Raw genomic sequence first — 26,331 nt, 5'->3', positions numbered from 1 at the left:
AGTTAGTTGACCAACTTAAGATGCATGTATTATAATTATATAGTATGACATCCATATGAAAAGAAATCGATTTAATCACATTTGCCCTCACCAACATCATTCTGCCATCGCCCTCCTTCTTCACCATGAAATCAAACCGGTGACTTGATGGAAGTAACTGAAATTGGACATAAGATTCCACCAACAACAATGTATAATAAAGCAAAATAAATTAAAGGCAATGGTAGATGTACCGTTCATCATGCCACTGCATGTAGAAGACGCATTAGGTAGGGAGTGGACCCCTTGATGTATTACATTTTCACGATTTTTGCCTAGTTATTCTACTATGACAAAAAACGAGCTAGTGGCATGACCCACGGGAGCCTGTTTCATGAATAAAACTTGCAACAAACAAGATCAAAAGTAGATAACCAATCTAAAATTGATGCCAACAATTTTCTTACTAATAGTTTGACAACAACATATTTTATTAATTAATGGTATGGCAAGATTACACTGTAGAATCTGATGGCAAGTACAATGGATGTCATTTAAAGAAGGAAACATACACATATATAAGAAATAAAAAAAGTCCATACCAGCTCATGGAGTCCAAGAAAGGAACATACTGGCACTATGAATCGAGCTCAATGAATCAATGAAAGCAAATGACGCTGAAGATGGATCACCCTGTATATTGCATAGACTAGGCGGTAGGTAGAAAAGTGCAACCCTTGATGCACTCAAAGTATGTGCTTAACGACGGCGAGAAAAATATCCTTGTCTTGAATAAGACAACATGCAATTTCTGGTCGTAGCGACAGTGTGCCCGTTGTATGCATTGAGCACCTCGAAGAGGTAGCTACCATGGAGGGGATCATTATCATGGGTCATGGGGGCATCAAAAGCATCATCAGGCAATGGATCCACCATCGAAGGAGGCAACGGTACCATAGGGAGAGGATCAACCATCTGCACATTGTCAGGCACTTGTACCGCAGAAGAGGAGTTCGCCCCATCAGCTGAGGTGGCTGCACCAAAGTGATGATCATTCATTGAGATTACCTCGGTCGTTGGCACCACATGAATGGATTCAATGGGTGCAAGAGGAGATGGCAGCATGGCCAGTGACGCATCTTGCTCGTGTGGTGGAGGCAACACTAGCGCTGACACTGAACGGAGCTCCTCAATGCGTGCATTGACTACATTGAGTTGCATCTCTACCCTCTTTCCAAGGACATGGAGGATGTCAAGGGGCATCTCGCCAAAGCTTCGATGGCCACCACAGAGGTGATTGAGCAACAAATTGATCTTCAGGTCGTGGTTCTTCTGGTAGTTTTTCAACAACCTCGCCTTTGCCTTGATGATCATCTGCTGGATGAAGCCGGCAGCATCCACCTTATTCTTGAGTTTTTCTGAGTCTAACATGTTGCCATACCGCTGCAAGAGAGCAGTGGCTTCCTCCGGTGATGGCCACTGTAGGACCGGTCGGGCTTCACCGGGAACACACACCAAGAGGCAGATTGGAATGTTGCAGAGGATCGCTAGCTCTTGAGCCTTCTTCGCGAGCGTAGGGAGGCGCCTCCTCAACGCTTCCTCGCGCTTCGCTTTGTTGACGATCCATTGGATCTTAGCGCTCCGCCTACGAGCCATCACTTGTGTTTGGCAAGTACAAGGAGAAGGAGGGAGGATGGTCCATCTTATCGCCAGATTTTTTGGACTGCCATATAATTAGCACACAAACATGTATATAAACCTAGGGGGGGCGATGCGCAAATATGCAATTAAACACAAAATATTTTCTTTTTGAGTGTGGGTATGTTTGTATGTAAACATGTAAGAATATGCATGTGAACGGAGGGAGATTATTTAGACGTGAACTCGTGAGATTTCTTCTTGAAATGCATATTCTCCAATGGAGAGCAGATATCTCTATTATTAAAGGAGAATCGAACGTCGTGGTGGTTCGACCTCCTACGATGGTTCGACCTTCACGATCGCCTCGCTTCCCTCCACCCCACCCTCCTACGATTCCTGAAAAATCGGACTGCCTCCCCGCCCCTCCGCTCACGAGAAAAAGAAAAAAGAAAAAAAAAGAAAAACAACGCACGTCCCCACGTCCTCGTATCCCACCTCCCACTCCCTTCCCCAAATCCCTCGCTCTCGATTCCCTATTCTCTCCAGAGAGGAATCACCGCCGCCGACCTCCTCCCTCCTACAGCGACGGAGGCGGACGCCGGGCTGGGTCGGACGCCCACGTGGAAGGAGCGGGAGAACAACAAGCGGCACGAGCGCCGGAGCGCCGGCGCCGGGCCATCGCCGCCAAGATCTTCACCGGCCTCCGCGCGCTCGACAGCTACAAGCTCCTCAAGGAGCTCTGCCGCGAGGCCGAATGGGTCGTGGAGGATGACGGCACCACCTACCGCAAGGTGAAGCCTCGCTTCTTGGTCTCGGGATCGAGATCGCCCCTCCCCCCCATCCCATGTTTCTTCTCTCCTTCTGTTTCCTGGATCTGGCCAACCTTGCTTGATGTGTAGATTGGTTTCGTTGACGGGTGGGGACAAAGGCCGCCGTCGTCCGGGCCGTTCGGTGGGGTCTCGTCGGTGGGCATGAGCCCTTGCTCGTCCTCGCAGCTTCTCGGTGCGCCGTCGTCGTTGTCGTCGTCGTTCCCGAGCCCGGTGCCTTCCTACCACCCCAGCTCGGCGTCATCCAGCTTCCCGAGCCCCACGCGCCTCGACAACCCCAGCCCCGCCTACCTCTTCCCATTCCTCCGTGGCCTCCCCAACCTGCCCCTGCTCCGGGTCTCCAACAGCAGGGGGTGAAGCAAACACTTATTGGGAGGTACTCAAAATTTGACCACTTTGTTGTAGAATCATGGTGCCGATCAATTAATCCTTGACTGATTTTGAATCTCTGCCAATAGTTCAACATCTTTTTTTAATCACAAGGTCTAAAAGGTATCATTCAAAATCTTCTACATGAACTGCTTTGTAAAAAGTGGAAAATTGTTGCTCGTAATGTTGATGTGCAGACTACCAAATTGGGATTTTTTTTTATCATGGTGAAACTACACTGTAAAAAGTGAATCATATTAGTAATGTCTCCCAACTCTCAAATTGTTGCTTGTTATATTAATCTGCAGACTACCAAATTGGAAGATTTTCAATCATGATATGATTCTGAGAATGAATGCATGATTGCAGATGGCTACCAAACCGTAAAATTTCAACATTCAAAATATGTATTTTGTACTGGCAGTTTTGATGCATGATTGCAGCTGCATGTAGGTTTCGGTTTGTCCAAGAACTGTCTATGTATACCGATAATGATTACTCCATCCGTCCCAAAATAAGTTTATTTTGTTTAGTACAGTTTATACTATAAAACTGTACTACCTGTACTAAATCAAAGATACTTATTTTGGGACTGGGGGAGTACTCTGTTTTCAAATGGCGCCTGTTGTACACATGACAACTGTGCGTGTATAAATTAGTATCATGTTGCCTGCACATTGAACTTATAATTCTTTTTCTGAATAATGTGTCATATTTTGATTCCCGTCAAAATGACCATTGCTATTTGCTTTCTAGACATCTTATATGTGGCTTGTGGTGATAACAATTTTTATTTTTCTCAGGATTTGATTATGATCGTGAAGGGTACATTACAATTTACGATAATTTAATCTTCTCTGATAATCAAAGCGCTGCATAGTCTTATGTGCATTCATCAGAGCTATTCCACAATTTTTCCCCACTTATGCCTTTTTACACTTTTATATGTGTAGCTTTTAATTTTTTTAAGACATTCATTCTTTTTTTCTAAGTCTTCATGTGTGCAGAATTACTTCTGCGGTGAGCCGGAGTGTGACGTCTTCTCACGGGCTACTGTCATCAATCAAGGTGGTCATTGTCTATATCAAGCTTGACGAGTACTTCCTGAAGGCTGATTTCTGCTCCCGCCGCGTTGCTGACCAAGGCCCCATCTACGTGGGAAGCTGCTATTTTTTTGATAGATTGGCAATGAAATGCTTGGATAGGAGAAAAGAAGTCGGAAGAGCATGAGAGAAGATGTTGAGAACCTAAATAATGCACACACATTTACATATTTCATGTGATGGTAGTATGTCGTCATAGTTTTTGTGTTGGTTGTCCTACTGAATGTTCCTGTCAGCCCTAACTCATCACATCACTCTCAAATTTCAGTCATGCTTGGAGCCTTTATCTCTAACTCTACAAAATCAGAAAGCATGTCTAAAGCTCAAGGTAATGTTGAAACTTGGAGGCGATCAAACCATATGCTTTTTGGGCTATAAGAGTTTAAACTAACTATTGCTTTTTGGGTTCTACGAGTTTGAACTAACTAGTGCTAACATCCTGGCTTTGAATTTTCAGTTTGTATTTTCCTTTTGCAAAAGTTTGTATTTGTCCATGGTCAAGATAGGGGGCACATGGAGCTTGGTTTGTTAAGCTTCTTTATATTCTCAAGGAGGTCAGGAGTTCCTCTTGAGAAGAAAGAGGACAACCTTTAACTCAACCTACGCCTTCAGAGAGAACTGCTTGAACTCAAGATGCTCCTCCCAGTCATTTGATTGATGCAGAAATAACCTTTTATGAGTGACCTAAAAGTCAGATGTTTTACATTAAGCATACATCTCTTGTAGGTCTATTTAACTTTGGGTTTGGGAGTATTATATGTTGTTTGAGAGGGTCTATTTTTTTAAAAAATATGATTTTGTTCTTTGTTTCTATACTTATCGAAGTTCATGTTTCTTTCCATTTAGTTGTGATATGACTTTGTAAGTTTCCATTCAAAAAGGAGATCAAATAATATTTTGAATCGATGACATAATAAATGAAAATACAAGATTTTGAATAGGGCTTGCCCACACGGCACTGTGGAAAAAGGTGAAGGGAAAGGAAGGATGAGGAGAATAAAATGATGCAAGGGGGAGTTTTTAAAGACATACGACGATTGCCTAGGAAGAAATAAGAGGAAGAGAATCAATTTGTCCAGGAATTAAAACCAGTCCTATCATATCCGTCACGCATTTTTTTAATTCAAAAAATTATTTGATCGTAATTCAAAAAATTATTCTCTACTATTAAAGGAGAATCGAACGTCGTGATGGTTCGACCTCCTATGATGGTTCGACCTTCACGATCGCCTCGCTCCCCTCCACCCCACCCTCCTACGATTCCTGAAAAATCGGACTGCCTCCCCGCCCCTCCGCTCACGAGAAAAAGAAAAAAGTAAAAAAATAAAAACAACGCACGTCCCCACGTCCTCGTATCCCACCTCCCACTCCCTTCCCCAAATCCCTCGCTCTCGATTCCCTATTCTCTCCAGAGAGGAATCACCGCCGCCGACCTCCTCCCTCCTACAGCGACGGAGGCGGACGCCGGGCTGGGTCGGACGCCCACGTGGAAGGAGCGGGAGAACAACAAGCGGCGCGAGCGCTGGCGCCGGGCCATCGCCGCCAAGATCTTCACCGGCCTCCGCGCGCTCGACAGCTACAAGCTCCTCAAGGAGCTCTGCTGAGCAACTTTCTCAACTATCGCACCGGTGTGAATGCCACATCGTTCGGCCAACATGCGGAAGTGAAATTTCACGTCTACTCTAAACCAATATAAATGTGACACAGAGAGCGGAGGGAGTAAGGATTAATCGCATAAACGAGTTTTTGAAGCAATCGTGCAGCCAAATGAGTAGGTGCTCCATGTCTAAGTGCCCCTACGAATTTCCCACGTAAATAACACTGAACCTAGTTTTGGAATAGTCCTCAGACCTGATAGGTGTATGGCTAGATCGCCTTATGCCTCGAAGGTAGAAGTTCAAGACTTTGTGGTTTTTCCTATGGAATACGACATACCTAATCTCCTGCGAGAAGGGGATGCATGGGAGGCCACCTAGCGACGCCTCAGACAACCATGGATGCGAACCAGTGATAGGGGATCTTGGCTCAGAAGTCCTCTTGGTGATGCGGAGTATCTCCGGCTCCTGGTATATTTTTTTCATTCAAGGGAGAGAAGTGAGCCCTAGGTTGGTGTCCTAGCGATGAGCCGGAAAATAGTCATTTTTCCGTTCTTCCTTTTTCTAGGAGAAACTTCAATTCTATTCATAATCAATGATGGCACTTTAGAGAACACCAGAGCTAACAAAAATTACAAGGAAGTCTATGTGGACCACCTAGATAGGACTACAAGCATTGAAGCGAGTGAAAGGCGCACCGCTGCTACTTGTAAACTGTGTTGGAATTTTCTTCGAAGAGGAGGGGTGAAGCAGTACCGTAGAGATAAGTATTTCCCTTGGTGAGAACCAAGGTTATTGAACCAATAGGAGCACTGACTAAATCCTTGTGAACAACACCTGCACAACACAAAAGCAAATACTTGCACCCAACACGGGTAAGAGGGTCATCAATCCCCTTGAACTTGATACTTGCAAGGATTAAATCTTGTAATGGTAGATAGATAAATTGCAAAATAAAAAAATAAAAAAATTGCAGCAAAGTATTTTATTTTTCTTGATATGATAAAGGTAGACCTGGGGCCATAGTTTTCTCTAGAGACTTCTCTATCAAACCAATAGCATATGGTCGGTAGACAAATTATTGTTGGACAATTGATAAGAAAGGGTATAGTTATGATGTTATTCATTGCAATGATCATGTATATAGGCATCACGTCTATGACAAGTAGACCGACTCCTACCTGTATCTACTACTATTACTCTACCAATCGACCACTATCCAGCATACATATATGGTATTAAGTTCATGAAAAATGAAGTAACGACTTAAGCAAGATAACATGATGTAGACAAAGTAAACTCAAGCAATATGATTAAACCCCATCATTTTACCCTTAATGGCAACAGTACAATACATGCCTCACTACCCTTTCTGTCACTGGGTGAGGACACCGCAAGATTAAACCCATCACAAAGCACCTCTCCTACTGAAAATAAATCAATCTAGTTGGCCAAACTAAATGGATAGATCAGAGAGAAATGCAAAGCTATAACAATCATGCATAATAAAGTTCAGAAAAGACTCAATTACTTTCATTGAATAATCTGATCATAAACCCACAATTCATAGGATCCCAACAAACACACCGCAAAAGAAGATTACATCAAATAGAACTCCAAGGAGATCGAGTAGAACACCGTGTTGAAGATCAAAGAGAGAGAAGAAGCCATCTAGTTACTAGCTATGGACCCGTAGGTCTGTGGTGAACTACTCACGCATCATCGGAAGGCAGCAAGGGTGATGTAGAAGCTCCCCGCGATTGATTCTCCCTCCAACAGAGTACCGAAAAAGGCCTCCAGATGGGATCGCGGAAGAACAGAAGTTTGCAACGGTGCAAAAAGTGTTTCGGTAGCTCTCTGGTGTTTTGAGAATATTTGAGAATTTATAGAAGTAGAATTAGGTCAAACAGTGTTGCATGGGGCCCACAAGCTCGGGGGGCATGCCCTACTCCCCAGGGCGCGCCCTGTGAGCTCGGGCTATCTCCTAGCTCTTCTGGCCTCCTCCCGATCCTTCCAGGGTTCCTTTTGGTCCATAAAAAAATCACCGTAAAGTTTCATCGTGTTTGGACTTCATTTGATATTGATGTTCTGAAAAGCCAAAAACAAGGAAAAAACAGAACTGACACTGGGTTAATAGGTTAGTCCTAAAAATAATATAAAATAGCATATAAACACATATAAAACATCCAAGATTGTTAATATAATAGCATGAAACAATCAAAAATTATAAATACGTTGGAGACGTATCAGTCGCCGTCATCGCCCCTCCCTCACCAGAGCCGGGCAAACCTTATTGTAGTAGACAATTGGGAATATGTCGTGTTAAGGCCCCATAGGACTAGCATACCAAAGCAACAACCATAATTGATGAAGAAAGTCATAGATCAGAAGGATCAAACCTGTAAGCACCCAAACATAGATTAGATTCCAACAAAATCCGCCAAAGACCAGCACCAACTGAAAGCACGAGATCCGACGGAGACATATCTCCACGCGCCCTTCAATGACGTTAGACGTACCATCGGGGCGAGGATCAAACTTGTGAGACATTGAGGCTAATTGGCTTGATGCCAATATTTGGCAAAACTAAGAGTTACAAAAAATTGGCAACTTTTTAAGAGATGAACAAGAACCAATTAGGTACACAAGCTGTCCGGTCGGGAAGAAATGTTCGGTAAGACTCAACTTCAAGTTGGTCTCCACCGGCCGTTGGATGGGTACGTGTAACAATGGATAGCTCATATGGTGATACAAGCAAATACAGTGGGGTGGGAGTTAAAGTAGTGGCAAGCACAAACAATCAGTTGTCCTAAATTCTCCCTGACAACTAGATGTGGAGACACCTTTGAGGTTAAGCTGATGGCAATCACGGAGGGCATACAAAAAGCCACTGAGGAGTAGTAAAATTTTCGACGCTAGTGACCACCCCACCCTTCGCTCTGGCGACCGTGATTCCACCCCACCCACCCCACCTCGCCGCCGACTTCCTCGCGATGGCGAGCCTCCCTGCCCTACACCCCGCCCCCATGCCGAGAGTCGACAGATCTACATGCTCGGCTCCTCGCCCGGGCTCGACAATCCCGTACATGCCTCCCCCCTTTGTGTACCGGGCCTTCCCGGAGATGCTGTGCCCGATTGGATCGGTGTCACCGGAAACGCTGCGGGCGACAAGGATGCGGAGGTGGATGGAGCGAGCCACGCGGATCCGCGACGACACATCCTCCTATCTCCTGTGCGTGAAGGAGTGGAGGGCGCTGCAGCAAAAAGTGGAGGCGGAGCCAGATCCGGAGATGAAGGTGTGGGCATCATGGGGAATCGAGAACTATGGTGCCAGCGTAGATTACGAGCTCTTCAATCTGGCACGGAGGATCTATTTCGAGGGCAATTGGGATGAGAAGAGGAGGATGCCACACCCGACCGCCTCCCTGAAGGATTTCGTCAATTGGGCGCGGGCAGAGGCGAGGAGCACAGATCCACAGCGGTGAGCGAGATGGGAATGCATCGAGGGGAAGATGCCGTCGGCGCCACCTTCAGATTTGGAAGAGGTCAACCCCTGGCCATACCTCTCCCCTGCCCCGGCCATGGATTGAGAGTTGGGGCATCCTGCAATAGTGGCGAAATTGGACCCAAGTGTCACGAGTGGACAAGGCAATTTTGGCTGGATGCGGCGATTGCAGAATTTCAAGAGGTGGATTGCGGACTGGAGCTTGCAGAGGGCATGGAAGAAGAAACCCAAGCTTACTCCGCCTACCACTTCGGTCATGAATGTGCGAGAAGCAACATCGGAAAGGGCAATAGAAGAGCTGCTGATTGTGGATCTCACCAGCAAGCTGCAGAGAGAGTTGAGGCTGCCCAGGAGAGGTGCAGAATCAATCCAGAAGATTGTGACTCGCATCCTGATGCATGCGGAGGAGGAGGAGCTTTCTCTGATCGCGCCGAATCAGGCCACCCAGCCATCGGAGGTGATCGCGTGGGCACTGGCGGTAAGGACCTCGAGATTCATGGAAAGAAGAGTGCGATGGGAAGCCTTCTTTCGAGCTCATTCGCAAGAGAGTCTGAATCTAATGGAGACGCTGCTGAGCTCCAACCAAAGCAGGGGATGAGCCTTTCTGACGAAACAGAAGCCATGTTGGTTATGGAGCTTGCTGGCGGATTCAGAGTGGTTCAGAGAAGGATGAGCACCAAAAGAGGGTACAAAAATTTGGGGGAAAAAGCGTCCAGATCACCAGTTTGCTTTCCAGCTTGCCATGGTGACGAAGCGGAGCTTAGGTGCAGTCAGCTGTGGATTGGTATAAAAAGCGAGAAAGGGGGGACGAGTTTAGGGTTTCCACTACCCCCTCCTCCCCACCCACCGCCGCCGCCGCCCCGTCCTCACCAAGCCAAGCTGCGGCCACTGCAGATCCCGTCATGGAGGGAGGGAGAGGCCGTGGCCATGGAAGAAGCAAAGGGGGAAGGGGAGAGAACCCCAACAGTTGGCAACAGGAGCAGATGAACTTAGGTATGGGAGCAAGTGGGGGGCAGCCGCCGTTCTTCGGCTTTGGTTATCAGGGGCCACCCCCACCATGGGCTTTCCCGGGTCAATTCCATGGCCAATTCCCGCAGCAGTCTTTGGGGGGGGGGCGTGCAGCAACAATGGTACGGCCCTCCCTAGCAGCAGATGCAAGGGCAAGCAGGGGGGCAGTCCTCGGACCCCGGCAACAATCAGGGAGGGAGCTCGCAGCAGAGAAAGAACCAAGGGAAACTTCAACAAAAAAGAAGCAAGATGTGGCTCAGAAGCAACAGATCAACCCAGGCTTGATGTCCTATACAAGTGTCACTTGTTACAATTGTGGAGATCCTGGGCACCACAAAGACAAGTGCACCAAGCCAAAAGGGTGCTTCATCTGCAAGATGATCAGTCACAAAGTTGAAGATTGCCCTACCAGGAGAAGACCTCACTCAACTGCCAAATATGTGGGTGGTGCTGCACAAGGGCTGGGCTTCTACCACTTGGATATGCCAGATGTCAATGCCCAACACTAGGGTTGGCTCAAGAATGTTGGAATTGTCTTTGTGGAGCAAGGGGAGGTCACTAAGCAAGAACTAGCTAAGGGGTTTGCTAGTATTTACAAAACTTACTGGCCATGGGCCATCAACAAGCTGGATGAATGGACCTTTTTGGTCAAGTTTCCCCCAGAGATTGATGTGGAGCAAGTGGCTGGGTACCCTTGCTTTGGTCTGACAAAGGAGAACACCATGGTCAAAGTGGAAGCCTGGTTGGGAGATGTCACAGGAGAGGAGGAACTCCAAGAAATTTGGCTAAACCATAGGAAACTAAACCCTAAATGGTGTGAATGGATAATCCTTGATCAGATCACATCAACTTTTGGGGTCCTGCTGGATGTTGACTGGCAGCACAACTTCCAGAGCTTCTATGAAACAATAAGAGTTAAAATATCTTGCAAGGATCATAGGAGAATTCCACATGAGAGAGTTTTTGGGATCCAGGGGAAGCTATATAGGATCCAAGTTGAGGTGGAACCACCCCAAGCAGATGTCGAGGTAGTTATACAAGAGCCTCCAAAAGCCAACAACTCTGTCTCAATGGACACTGATAAGGGGAGTGAAGGGGAGCCTGGGGGCACAGAGATGCAGAAAAGTGCCAAGTCTGGAGCTGCCAGCAACTCTAATGCTGGGAGTGGGAAGAGTGACAAGAGCTATACCCACAACCAGCTGACTGCAACCACTGAGCCTTCCACACCAACCTCTCTCTTGAAGGCACAGGCTCCAGAAAACCTGCAACAAGCCAAAAGGAGTGCACTAAGCTGTTTCATGAGCAACAATGATGACAATATGGATGGTTTTAGCTTGCTAAGGGAAATGGAAGGGTGGAACAATGAGGACATAGACACAAGATGAATGGGATGAGCTGCAAAACAAGGAGCCCCTGAGGCTGGATGGAACACTGATGAACAAACAGTATGAGGTGGAATACCCACCCCTCCATAACCATGAGACTAAGAGGGCAGAGAAGTGGGGTCCTGTCGGGGATATACCCTGCGGCGTAAACCAGCCGGAAGTATAACCCGGCCGGACTAGGCGTTTCATTGGTAAACCGCCAGAGGATTGGCGGTTTACGTGTCTGGCGGTTCACTGGTATGACGATTCACGAACCTGAAGACTCATTGGTGACCCGGCGCATGTTCCAGATGGATGACAAGGCCCAATGCCCAACATGCCGGTTTATGATAATGGTGGGCCGGTTTAAGAGGAAAGGCATGAGGAACATTTATCTTACAAAGAGTTAAGACCTGGACTTGTATCCGGTTTGTATTAGAGATAGACTAGTCCTAATCCTAATAGGACTCTACATGTAACCGACCTCTCCAACATATATAAGGAGGGGCAGGGCTCCCCAAAAGGGACAGGATTCACAAGTTCCACAAGTTGGACAAGTTAGGTTTAGACAATAGCTCTCGAGATAGAGCACATTTGTAACCATGATCATCATCATCAATATCAATGAAGCAAGATGTAGTCTTTTACCTCCATCATGAGGGGCCGAACCTGGGTAAATCATCGCGTATCTCGTCCCGCTCAACCCCTCTCAAGCTACCACATAGATGCGTTGACCTCGCGACTAAGTCCTCACACTAGGACATCTGTCGTGACAAATCCATGACAGTTGGCGCCCACCGTGTGGCTAGCGCACGGTGGTGTTGAGTTCTTGAAGGGATCTCATCTAGGGATTGACGAGCTCGCGATTTTGTTGGTTGAGAAAGAACCGGCAAGTTTGTTATTTTGTGATCAGGAACATGATTAAACTTTAGAGCCGGTAGTACATGAGATCGAAAGAAGCTAGGATTCCGTGCGCGCCATCGCACGTGACCTATTGATCCGCCGGTTCAAGTGAAGTTGATTTCCACCGGAACGGCCGTGCAACCCGACGAAACCGAGACTGGTTCAAAGTACTTCACTGTTCGATTACCGTTTATACGGGGGAGCCAGCGCACGTACGTGCAATCATCTACTCACGGTCCAATCAAGACCAAATCAAAAGTACTTGACTAGTACTACTTAAACTAGTACCATGCCACGTGAAATCCATCATCAAATGTTCTTTTTTAGGAAAAGGGCCAGCGCTACTTGAATAGTACTACTAGATCAGATGTCCTTTTTCCCTTGAATACTGCATCCATCCGAGTCAGAAGAGATCAAGTGCTGCTGCCAGATCATCGTCAAAAAAAAGGGCAAATCCACCACGACTTGGACTCTGCTATCGCTACTTGCGCAGCGCCTGGCCTCCTGCGCCACCCCGGACCGGCTCCGTATCGACACACCAAGCTGCACGTAGTCGGCCGTTGAACCGCCATCTCCATGGCCTCGCCTACAAGCTGCCCCCGTCGGCCGACCTCGATCGCTGCATCGGGCCGTGCCCGGATTCAAGCTGCCGTCCGCCTGCCGGCGGCACGTGACCCGCCCGCGCTGGTTCTGCTGCACCCTGCATCCGCCTCCGCGGCCTTGGCGAGATTCCACCGCTTCTACTGCGGTCCCCTTTGGCTTACACCGTGTGTAGCCCGGCCGCCCGCCGGTTCGCCTGCCTCAGCCGCTTCCTTGAGCTGGCCCTCCCACCTGAAACAGATGGGGCAGAAGAAGAGCTGCAGGTTATTTCAGAGAAAAGTGAAGTAGCATACAGGGATTTTCTCCATCCACGTCACCTATGTGTGGACCAAAGGGGATCAGCGTAAACGTATGCACTTTTGGGACAAATAATGAATGGAGAATCACCTATCTACCAAAGGCATCAGTTCCTGGGTCAAAAATCACAGTCAGACGTTCCGACGAACATTGCGCCAAAAATCATCTGTCGTCTAAATGCATCAGGTGATATCTGTCCAGTCTGTTTTAATAGCACATATTAATTTTTGTGTGAACAGTTACTTCGGTTTGCGATACTTTTTTATGCAGGACAATTGTTCATTACAAATGTGGCGTCATACCTCGGATACAGAGCGCGCCAGCATGAACCTGTACTGGCATTCGTCCGTGCCACGTTGCCCAGACGACACGCACAGACCGCTGTCCCCGTAATCCGGTCTACATCAACTCACCAGGACCACACCTGCAGTCTGTGCATCTGACCATGCCCGTGCCGACTCAACCGTCCGCGCGCACGACCGACTCGTTTGTTCGCACGGCTTACAATGTCGCGGCCGACTCACGCGTCCGCTTCGTCTTCTAAATGTCGCAGGTTGACTCCGACATATATATATATATATCAACAAATCAAAGCCATGTTGTCCAATGGACATATGTGAGCCGCCCCCGCTGCGTTGAGCCGCCCGTTGAATGGATCATCCATCATCCGAACAAAATAGGTGATATCCATCTCAGTTTATTTTATTAACACATGTTGTTTTTGTCAAAGAACAAGTTTATCTTTGTCTTAGTCTGCAATATTGTTTATGCAGGGCAATTATTTATGACAAAAAGTGATATTATACCGCGGAGATAGAGGCACGCCAACATCTTTTGGGCACAGGTGGTCGTTGTTACTCAACGGGCTCCCGCATCGGCTTACAACGCCGTGGCCGTCTCTCGCGACCACGCTGGCTTACAACAAGGAGGACAACTTGCCCGTCTGCACCGGCCTACAACGCCACGGCCGGTTCATCTATCTATGACGCCTCTGATGTTACGGTCGTCTTTACCGTCCGTCTCTCGCAGCCTGGTCTACAACGACACACCGAGCCGCACCTGTCTGCATGAGTTGTTTATTGAGTATGAGCAAGTCACAGCTTGGGTAGCCCGGTTTTCTTTCAACAAAATGAAGGCAAATTATCATACGCTATCAACCACCGTCTGCACTAGGTGGCTCAAAGGGCAGGCGCGCAAGTCACCGCCGCTACAGTTTGGTGAACTTCAAAATCACCAGTTGGAAGGAACCATTGGCCGAGTTGCTGACACGGCTCATACGGGATCATTTATAACCCGCCGCAGTCACCTCAATCTTTTGTGGATTCACATCGTGCTATCAACGCCAATGATATACAAGTCATACCGGTTTATATCACGGTTAAATATGGGGAGTCTCAAGCCAACTCCTCGAGTCACCTTGGAGGCTCGGGGGCTACGATGACATGACTTAGCAAATCTTGCCAGTTTCAGCAAATTTAAGAACCCCAGGACGATGGAGGGAAGGATAACCCGGTCCCGGAGGCTACTGTTATATTGATGAAAGTTTAAAGGCCGTCGGGAAATTGCCGGCTTAGAAAGTATATGACAGTTATAAAATCCCGGCTCAATGAAGAAGTTCCGGGTCATCAGAAATGACTCCGGTTTAAAATCCGGCTCAAGGGAAGTCAGTCTCACTGAAGCTCTCAATATCCGGTTTACAATCCGGTTCAAGAAAAATCTATTTTCCCACAAAGCTCTGAAGCGCTCAAATCCGGTTTAACAATGTCCAGTTCAAAAGGGAATTAACTTTTCGCAAGTTCGAGTTTAAAGGCCGTCAGAAAATTTCCGGCTGAAAATGAAGATTCCGGTTTAAAATCCGGTTCAAGGGAAAGATATCTCCCACAAAGCTTTGAAGCTCTCAATATCCGGTTCAAGATCCCGGTTCAAGAAGAATTTATCTCTTGCGAAAAGTTAAAAATTGCCAAAGAGGACCTGCTGCCATGATGCGCGGTTCAAACATGGGTATCCCGCCTTATTGGCCTGACATATTATTGATCACGTGGGGGCTTTTGCTTCATAAAGCGGGGTCTCTGTTCTTTTACATCATGCGTGGTTACACGGAGCTGTTCTGTCTTAAAGCGGCCTCCGGTTTACCCCTTGAAAATTTTATAAACATCACTTGGGGGCTTGGTCGTGTCCGAACCAATGCAACACCTTTTGATAGGCGAAAGCCACCAGATCACTTGGGGACATGGTCAAGTCTGAACCAGTCACGCCTCTTGATCGGCCTAAGGCCATAGAATCACTTGGGGGCTTGGTCGAACCCGAACCATTGCCACGCCTCTTGATCGGCATAATGCCACGGTTTCATTTGGGGACCTGACTGACTTGAACCATAGCTACACCATTGGGGAGCTTGGTCGTGTCCGACCATGGTAACACCATCTGATCGGCTCAATAAGCCTCTTTTTGCAAATGGTTTTATCATTGGCTTTGCTTCAATATTTTCCTTGATAACTGTTTCTTTTATTTTTGTTGCGTTTTTAAACCGACAAAGTTTTAAAACGGTTCAAACTGTCAATTACAAATTAACGGAACACGGTCAAATCTTAATCCGGAGACTATCTGCCCGGTTTGATTTTCTGTTACCATCCTATTATGGAGTAAACCGGTGTTTATCACAACCCGGCACGGTTTTATCATAAACCGGCACAATATGGAAGGAGTTATCAGTACTCAAGATTGGGGTTATCACTTTTACTACAAAAAGTTAGTAAAACCAACAATGTGATTCAATGTCACAAGTATGATCTATTTCATATTTGATTATTCTTAAGTGCAGCCTTGGTTATAAACCCGAGTTATATGTTGGGCGTTATGACTCGTCCGGCGGTAAACCGCCAGGACACTTTAAACTTGTTGTATGCAGAAAAAGGTTGAATAAAGTATGACGGTAAATTATCCGGTGTTTATTAAACCGGCCTGGCTTTCAACTATATGTCGCCAGTATGATGATAAATTATCCGGTGTTTATTAAACTGGCCTAGCTTTCGACTATAAGTCGCTAGTATATATTTGGATTGCGCCATTGGAATCATGCGCTTATAAATCATTGGGTTATATTATTCAAATAGCCAAACTTGGCTGAATTTCCATTATGATGTTGAATGAATAAGGTTTTCATACCGGATTATGTTATCTTGAATAGCCAACATGGCTGGATTTTATTATGGTTATTAATAACCGGTATTATTGAGGTTTTCAAAGTCGCTTTAGCGCAATGGCTATTATATTATCAATGGATATGGTTTATTTTACAATTGAAGGAATAGTCCCGAGTCGCTGCAGGCTCACGACCCGGCACTTGGGGGCTACATTATTTCAGTTGAGATTACATCAAATACACAAGTCTCATGTCGCTGCAAGCATGCACCATGACACTTGGGGGCTACCAATTGCTCCTGTCAACAATTCAAGGTACACAGATTTTTCATCTATTATTAAAGGATCCACTGCTCAGTTGGTAAAGCACAAGGCTCTTAACCTTGTGGACGTGGGTTCAAGCCCCATGACGGGGGTTACATCATATGATGATTTCATTGAAGAATACATCAAGTCCCTGCTCAATATTATCTTATTAAGCCGGCCCTCGGGGGCTACATATTGCTGCTCAAGCTTACATGATCATATTTGCAAAGTCCCTGCTCATTATTGCATACTGACCCGGCTCTTGGGGGCTACACTAGTTAAAAGTTTTTTATGAGAATAAGGCAATTTCAAAGTTCCAGGTTGCTGCAAGCATGACAACCCGGCACTTGGGGGCTACATATGTAGAATACTCAATTCTGACTATGATTGAGATGAACAAACCGGATTTTCTTCAAGGTTGAAACACTTATTGGAGCAAGTCTTAAGTTATCATTATTCTCCTCTTAAGACTTGGGGGCTACAGGTATTATGCATATAAAGGAGGAACATTTTCATTTTATCAGTTTTGAGCAAATCAGGAAGATCAATTACATGACCCAGTGTCGACAACAATTATGACCCGGTGCCATTAATATTTATAAACCGGCCATTTTGGTAATATTAAACCGGCAAGTTTTACATCTTCAAACCGGCTGAATATCAGATAAGTATTTCAAAGACCCATATTTCTTAAACCGGCGCTTTGGGAGCTGAGTCAAAGGAGTTATTCTTCACAATATTTTTCGGTGACAAACCAATGTCGGCAAATTGATTATGAAGCTGGTCTATTGACCCGGATTTCCCAGAAGGAGGAAATAACAAGGACTTAAGGGTGATCAGGTACCGGTTAACAAAAATTCTTAACCCGGAGCATAACCTGTCAAATTTGTTCTTGTGTTTATTTTGCAGCATAAGTTTACCATGGATAAATCCAAGCTAAACTTGGGGGCTAATGTCGGGGATATACCCCGCGGCGTAAACCGGCTGGAAGTATAACCCGGCCGGACTAGGCGTTTCATTGGTAAACCGCCAGAGGATTGGCGGTTTACGTGTCTGGCGGTTCACTGGTGTGACGATTCACGAGCCTGAAGACTCATTGTTGACCCGGCGCGTGTTCCAGATGGATGACAAGGCCCAATTCCCAACATGCTGGTTTATGATAATGGTGGGCCGGTTTAAGAGGAAAGGCATGAGGAACATTTATCTTACAAAGAGTTAAGACCTGGACTTGTATCCGGTTTGCATTAGAGATAGACTAGTCCTAATCCTAATAGGACTCTACATGTAACCCCCCCTCCAACATATATAAGGAGGGGCAGGGCTCCCCAAAAGGGACAGGATTCACAAGTTCCACAAGTTGGACAAGTTAGGTTTAGACAATAGCTCTCGAGATAGAGCACATTTGTAACCATGATCATCATCATCAATATCAATGAAGCAGGATGTAGGCTTTTACCTCCACCGTGAGGGGCCGAACCTGGGTAAATCATCGTGTCTCTCGTCCCGCTCAACCCCTCTCAAGCTACCACATAGATGCGTTGGCCTCGCGACTAAGTCCTCACACTAGGACATCTGCCGTGACAAATCCACGACAGGTCCCATACAGGCGCCTAGGGCCAGTGCAAGAAATACTGGAGATTGCAGAACCATACCGCAAAAGGCACAACAGCTCAAAGCGGCTCAAGATGCAGCAACTAAAAAAGAGCAAGGTAATAAGTCCACACCTTTCTCCCTCTTCAATAATCCTCATTTTATTTCAGTAGCTTCTAAAATAGGAATTGATATAGACACTAGAGATGAGAACATGTTCAACTTACCATTCCCTAGCAGTTTGAATCCTGACAGGAATGTTGATCCTGATTCAGGATTCACTACCCCCCAAAAGATAATATAGATGATGGGGTGGAGCATAATAGTAGATTTGACTCTGTTGGAGTGTGGAATCTAGTATGTAATCACAAACGGGGCAAGCACCCCAGGACAAAGGTTCCCCAATGAATGCAATTTTTTGGAATGTTAGGGGTATCTCTGCTCCAGGGAGAAAAACCCTTATAGTTGATACAATTAGGAAATTGCAAGCGTCTGTCCTAGGCTTCCAAGAAACCAAAAAGGAAGAATTTTCTGACTCCTACCTTAAATCCTTGGTAGGAAGCAGGAACTTCTCCTGGCACCACCTCCCATCTAAAGGCTCTGCTGGGGGCATCCTGATGGGTGGGGATGCTGACCTTTTTGAGATCATCTCCTGGTCTCATCTTGAATTTTCAGTTAGTTGTGTTCTTAAACTGAAAAGCAAAGATGTAACCTTTAGAATTGTCACTCTTTATAGATCTCCCTACGAGGAAGGGAAGGAAGCATTTATCTCTGAGTTTCACTCCCTGTTCATAGAGAATCCACACCCCACCCTGATTGGGGGGGGGGACTTCAATCTAGTTACGTATGCTAGAGAAAAAAGCAATGGTGTTGTCAACCATAGATGGTGTGACAACTTCAATGCTTGGATAGAAATCTGGAGTCTGTTGGAGATCAAGCTATCTAGTAGAAAATTCACCTGGGCTAATAACCAGGCTGACCTGATCATGTCTACAATAGATAGGCTCTTCTGTAATACTGAGCTTGACAAGATTTTTCCACTAGCCTATTGTATTGCTCTCCCTAGATGCGGCAGTGATCATGCACCCATTATCTAGGAATCAGGTGTTGAGTGCTTCGTGTGACGCCCCGAGACCGATGTGCCAGGTGTTCTCCAGTTATTCGCCGTCGTTGCCATGTCATTTGCTTGCATGTTGCATTTTATCATGTCATCATGTGCATTGCATCATCATGTTTTCAAAACTTGCATCCGTCCGGGTTCCCCCAGTTCCGTCCGTTGTCCGTTCTGAGCCCAGACACACTTGCACGCGCCCGCGGCACGTCCGAAATATTATTTTATAAGTGACCGGGAAATGTTCTCGGAATGGGTTGAAAGTTGACGTGTGGTCTTATTATAGTGTAGATAGACCGTCTGTCAAGTTTCATCGCATTCGGAGTTCGTCTGATAGCCCATGCGTTAAACTATACCGGCATTATAGCCGGTCTAACGTCGGACGTTTTCGGTTTCCGGAATCAGTCGCCGGGCCTCCCTCTCTTCTCTTCTCTCAGCTCGAGACCGTCTACACAGCCCACTACCTACCATCAGGCCCAATCTGGGCTCTCTCGTCAGTCCGCGGACCTCCTCGTGCGCGCGTCCGAAAAGTTGTCCCGAACCCGACCCGGACTGTCGTCACCGTTGGATCCGGATCATCCCCAAACGTCAACAAAACATCACCGTTTTCTTATTTGGACTCCCGAGCCTATTTATTCTCGTCCGTCGGATTTCGATCGAATGATCCAGCTTCCCTCTTCTCTTGTATATATAGTCTACCCCTAGTCTATTTTCGGACCAATCCCTAATCCCTAGGGATCCTCCTAGCCGCCGCCACCGCACTGTCTCTTCTCTGTTTTCCGTGTCCGACCAACCGTCGTGCTCCGTTCCTCCATCTCCTCGCCTGACAAACTGCAAGCCGCGGTAGCAGCAGTCCGTGCCCACCTCGCCTTCGCGCTCCCGGAATCACTCAACGCTCGCAGCTCCTCGCATCCGCGCACCACAGAGCATCAACAGCAGTCCTGAGCGCCCCGTCCCCTCGTCTTGTACCTCGATCCGGGATGGATCGGGAGCAGAGATTCTCTCCACTCGTCGTCGGCGGCCTCAACATCTGGATCCGCCGCCTACCCCAGGTCACGCCGCCCAAGCAGTGCAACGCGCCTCCGCTTCTCCTCCTTTCTCCGGTGCCCTCCCTCTGCTCTAAGTGCCGCCGCCATTTTCTTGCAGGAGCCAACGCCGAGCTCGTTGCCGGCCTCCTCGGCCTCGTCCTTCGCCGGATCTGGGTTCCCCACGCGCGGATACCTCGTTCCTGTCCTTCCTTGCCTTGCCCCGTCGTCGTCCCCACCGAATCACCTTCGCCGGCGCGGCCGTTCCGTCGCGAGCCGCCACCGTCCTCACATCAGCCTCGCTCGACCTCCTGTGCGGGGGAGAGGACCGAGCCGTTGCCTCCCTGGGCCGACCCCGCGCTCATGGGCCGCGCCAAGGCCCAACCTCCCGCTGCTAGCTTCCCCTGCAGGCCTCCCTCTCCGTCCAGTGGGCCGTGGCCCATGTGAGCAGCCTTCCCCAGCGCCTGTTTCGGTTGGGCCAGCCAGATCCGGCCCGCTATGTTTTTTTCCCTGTCCAGTGATTTTAGTAATTATCCAGTTGCTACCTGTTTTGCAGAAAAGTCCCCCTAGATCATGCATATAATTACTCATAAACCGTGCATCGGATTAAAATGTTTTAAATATGTAAAATGTCTAGAATTTAGTCTAGTTTAATAATATGCAACTTTCATCTATGTTTAAAATGCTTAAAATGTTGTTTCGTTAAATTTACTCCTATGCCATGCTAAAATGATTTAATTCATAACTAAATAACCGTAGCTCCAAATTTATTAAACTTTATATGTAAATGGGGTAGAAAAATGCCTAGTTTAACATGGTGTACTTGTTTTGCATGTTTAACAACCCTAAAATTGTGTTTAGGACAGAACAGTACCCAACCTAATATATGCATATGAGGAGTTTCCGAAATTGTTGTTTGTTGTTTCCGGCCTCATTTAAACTTGCCTAAATAGTTAGTTTACTTTGCTTCACCCTCTTGCCATGTTTAACAACATTTAATATTGTTGGGTACATAAATGGGATCAAACTAAATAACTTATCATGGTGTTTCGTCAATATGCAACTCGTTGCATATTGAGCTCCATTTAATTTGTAGGATTGCTTGTGCACTTTGCCATGTCATGCTTCATTAAACCGGACATGCATCATACTTGATTGTGCATCATTCCATGATTATGTGGTGGTTGTTTACTATGTTGTTTGCTCTTTTCCGGTGTTGCTTCTTCGGGTTGGTTCCGATAACGTTGCATTGTGAGGATCCGTTCAACTACGTCCGTTTATCTTCTTCATGGACTCGTTCTTCTTCCTTGCGGGATTTCAGGCAAGATGACCATACCCTCGAAATCACTTCTATCTTTGCTTGCTAGATGCTCGCTCTTTTGCTATGCCTATGCTGCGATACCTACCACTTGCTTATCATGCCTCCTATATTATTGAACCAAGCCTCTAACCCACCTTGTCCTAGCAAACCGTTGATTGGCTATGTTACCGCTTTGCTCAGCCCCTCTTATAGCGTTGTTAGTTGCAGGTGAAGATTGAAGTTTGTTCCTTGTTGGAACATGGAGATGTTGTTCCTCGTTGAACATGTTTACTTGTTGGGATATCGCAATATATCTTATTTAATTAATGCATCTATATACTTGGTAAAGGGTGGAAGGCTCGGCCTTATGCCTGGTGTTTTGTTCCACTCTTGCCGCCCTAGTTTCCGTCATATCGGTGTTATGTTCCCGGATTTTGCGTTCCTTACGCGGTTGGGTTATAATGGAAACCCCTTGACAGTTGGCCTTGAATAAAACTCCTCCAGCAATGCCCAACATTGGTTTTACCATTTGCCACCTACCCTTTTCTTTCCCTTGGGTTCTGCAGACTCAAGGGTCATCTTATTTTAACCCCTCCGGGCCAGTGCTCCTCTGAGTGTTGGTCCACCTGTCAGCTGCCGGTGGCCACCAGGGGCAACTCTGGGCTGGCCTACCCGTACCTAAGACAATCTGAGTGTGCCCTGAGAAAGAGATATGTGCAGCTCCTATCGGGATTTGTCGGCACATTCGGGCGGTGTTGCTGGACTTGTTTTACCATTGTCGAGGATGTTTGAAGAACCGGGATACCGAGTCTGATCGGAATGTCTCGGGAGGAGGTCTATTCCTTCGTTGACCGTGAGAGCTTGTGATGGGCTAAGTTGGGACACCCGTACAGGGATTTGAACTTTCGAAAGCCGTGCCCGCGGTTATGGGCAGATGGGAATTTTTTAATGTCCGGTTGTAGAAAACCTGAAGTTGACCTTAATTAAAATGAATCAACCGTGTGTGTAACCGTGATGGTCTCTTTTCGGCGGAGTCCGGGAAGTGAACACGGTGTTGGAGTTATGCTTGACGTAGGTTGTTCTAGGATCACTTCTTGATCATAGCTTCTCGATCGTGCTTTGCCTTCTCTTCTCGCTCTCTTTGCGTATGTTAGCCACCATATACGCTAGTCGCTTGCTGCAGCTCCACCTCATACCTTTACCTTACCCATAAGCTTAAATAGTTTTGATCGCGAGGGTGTGAGATTGCTGAGTCCCCGTGACTCACAGATACTTCCAAAACCAGCTTGCAGGTGCCGTTGAACCGTGCAGATGACGCAACCAAGCTCAAGGAGGAGCTTGATGAAGACTTTGTTCGTAGTGTTGTTCCGTTTCCAGTTGATCAGTAGTGGAGCCCAGTTGGGGTCGATCGGGGACCTTTGTCACATTTGGGGTTCTTCTTTTATATTGGTTCCGTAGTCAGACCTTGATTGTATTTGGATGTTGTAATGCTTTATTCATGTAATTGTGTGAAGTGGCGATTGTAAGCCAACTATGTATCTCTTTCCCTTATGTATTACATGGGTTTGTGTGAAGATTACCTCACTTGCGACATTGATTTCAATGCGGTTATGCCTCTAAGTCGTGCTTCGACACGTGGGAGATATAGCCGCATCGAGGGCGTTACACTACGTCTTGACCTTGCGTTGGTTTTCCCCGAAGAGGAAGGGATGATGCAGCAAAGTAGCATAAGTATTTCCCTCAGTTTTTGAGAACCAAGGTATCAATCCAGTAGGAGGCCACACTCAAGTCCCTCGTACTTGCACAAAGCGATAGCTAATCGCAACCAACACGATTGGGGTTGTCAATCCCTTCACGGTCACTTACGAGAGTGAGATCTAATAGATATAATATTTTTGGTATTTTTGGTATAAAGATGCAAAGTAAAAAGTGAAAGAAAAGTAAAAGCAAAGCAAGATTAAAGTGATGGAGATTGATATGATGACAATAGACCCGGGGGCCATAGGTTTCACTAGTGGCTTCTCTCAAGAGCATAAGTATTCTACGGTGGGTGAACAAATTTCTGTTGAGCAATTGACATAATTGAGCATAGTTATGAGAATATCTAGGCATGATCATGTATATAGGCATCACGTCCGTGACAAGTAGATCGAATTGATTCTGCATCTACTACTATTACTCCACTCATCGACCGCTATCCAGCATGCATCTAGAGTATTAAGTTAAAAATGGAGTAACGCCTTAAGCAAGATGACATGATGTAGAGAGATAAATTCATGCAATATGAAATAAACCCCATCTTGTTATCCTCGATGGCAACGATACAATACGTGCCTTGATACCCCTTCTGTCACTGGGTAAGGACACCGCAAGATCGAACCCAAAGCTAAGCACTTCTCCCATGGCAAGAACTACCAATCTAGTTGGCCAAACCAAACGGATAATTCGAAGAGACTTGCAAAGATAACCAATCATACATAAAAGAATTCAGAGAAGATTCAAATATTATTCATAGATAGACTTGATCATAAACCCACAATTCATCGGTCTCAACAAACACACCGCAAAAAGAAGATTACATCGAATATTGTATTGAGATTCAAAGAGAGAGAAGAAGCCATCTAGCTACTAACTATGGACCCGAAGGTCTGAGGTAAACTACTCACACTTCATCGGAGGGGCTAGGATGATGTAGAAGCCCTCCGTGATGATGGCCCTCTTCCGGCGGAGCTCCGGAACAGGCGCCAAGATGGGATCTCGTGGATACAGAAAGTTGCGGCGGTGTAATTAGGTTTTTGGCTCCTGTTCTGATCATTTGGGGGTACGTGTGTATATATAGGAGGAAGGAGTATGTCGGTGGAGCACCGAGGGGCCCACGAGCCAGGGGGCGCGCCCTAGGGGGGGGCGCCCCCACCCTCGTGACCTCCTCTCTGACCCCCTGGAGTAGGGTCCAAGTCTCCTGGATCACGTTCAGTGAGAAAATCACGTTCCCGAAGATTTTATCCGTTTGGACTCCGTTTGATATTCTGTTTCTCCGAAACACTGAAATAGGCAAAAAAACAACAATTCTGGGCTGGGCCTCCGGTTAATAGGTTAGTCCCAAAAATAATATAAAAGTGGAAAATAAAGCCCAATATAGTCCAAAACAGTAGATAATATAGCATGGAGCAATTAAAAATTATAGATACGTTGGAGAGGTATCATTGAGCAAATGCCTAAGAGTAGTAGTCATATGATGGAAAAATGATGGCTGCTTAGAGAGGACTGATAACCCACAAGTATAGGGGATCGCAACAGCTTTCGAGGGTAGAGTATTCAACCCAAAATTATTGATTTGACACAAGGGGAGCCAAAGAATATTCTCAAGTATTAGCAGCTGAGTTGTCAATTCAACCACACCTGGAAACTTAGTATCTGCAGCAAAGTGTTTAGTAGCAAAGTAATATGATAGTGGTGGTAGCGGCAACAAAAGTAAAGACATCAAAAGTAATGTTTTTGGTATTTTGTAGTGATTGTAACAGTAGCAGCGGGAAAGTAAATAAGCGTAAACCAGTATATGGAAAACTCGCAGGCACCGGATCAGTGATGGATAATTATGCCGGATGCGGTTCATCATGTAATAGTCATAACATAGGGTGACACAAAACTAGCTCCAATTCATCAATGTAATGTAGGCATGTATTCCGTATATAGTCATACGTGCTTATGGAAAAGAACTTGCATGACATCTTTTGTCCTACCCTCCCGTGGCAGCGGGGTCCTATTGGAAACTAAGGGATATTAAGGCCTCCTTTTAGTAGAGAACCGGAACAAAGCATTAGCACATAGTGAATACATGAACTCCTCAAACTATGGTCATCACCGGGAGTGGTCCCGATTATTGTCACTTCGGGGTTGCCGGATCATAACACATAGTAGGTGACTATAGACTTGCAAGATAGGATCAAGAACTCACATATATTCATGAAAACATAATAGGTTCAGATCTGAAATCATGGCACTCGGGCCCTAGTGACAAGCATTAAGCATAGCAAAGTCATAGCCACATCAATCTCAGAACATAATGGATACTAGGGATCAAACTCTAAGAAAACTAACTCGATTACATGATAAATCTCATCCAACCCATCACCATCCAGCAAGCCTACGATGGAATTACTCACGCACGGCAGTGAGCATCATGAAATTGGTGATGGAGGATGGTTGATGATGATGACGGCGACGAATCCCCCTCTCCAGAGCCCCGAACAGACTCCAGATCAGCCCTCCCGAGAGGTTTTAGGGCTTGGCGGCGGCTCCGTATCGTATAACGCGATGATTTCTTCTATCTGATTTTTTTCTCATCGAAACTCAATATATGGAGGTGGAGTTGGAGTCGGAGACGCAACAGGGGGCCCACGAGGTAGGGGCGCGCCCTAGGGGGGGCGCCCCCACCCTCGTGAGAAGGGTGTGGGCCCCCTGGTCTTCATCTTTGGCAAGGATTTTTATTGTTTTTTCTAAGATGTTCCGTGGAGTTTCAGGTCATTCCGGGAATATTTGTTTTCTGCACATAAAACAACATCATGGCAATTCTGCTGAAAACAACGTCAGTCCGGGTTAGTTCCATTCAAATCATACAAGTTAGAGTCCAAAACAAGGGCAAAAGTGTTTGGAAAAGTAGATACGAC

At 46.4% G+C, this 26,331-nt stretch overlaps 1 pseudogene; it reads left to right on the top strand.

The window, feature by feature from the left end:
- Nucleotides 1–1,221: 1,221 nt before the first annotated feature.
- LOC125538490 lies at nucleotides 1,222–4,156 on the top strand (annotated as a pseudogene).
- Nucleotides 4,157–26,331: the final 22,175 nt, after the last annotated feature.

Source organism: Triticum urartu, chromosome 2 (genome assembly GCF_003073215.2).
Source record: "Triticum urartu cultivar G1812 chromosome 2, Tu2.1, whole genome shotgun sequence".
Taxonomy (NCBI): domain Eukaryota; kingdom Viridiplantae; phylum Streptophyta; class Magnoliopsida; order Poales; family Poaceae; genus Triticum; species Triticum urartu.
The sequence above is the reverse complement of the archived record's forward strand: the minus strand, read 5'-3'. Positions and strand labels throughout refer to the sequence as shown.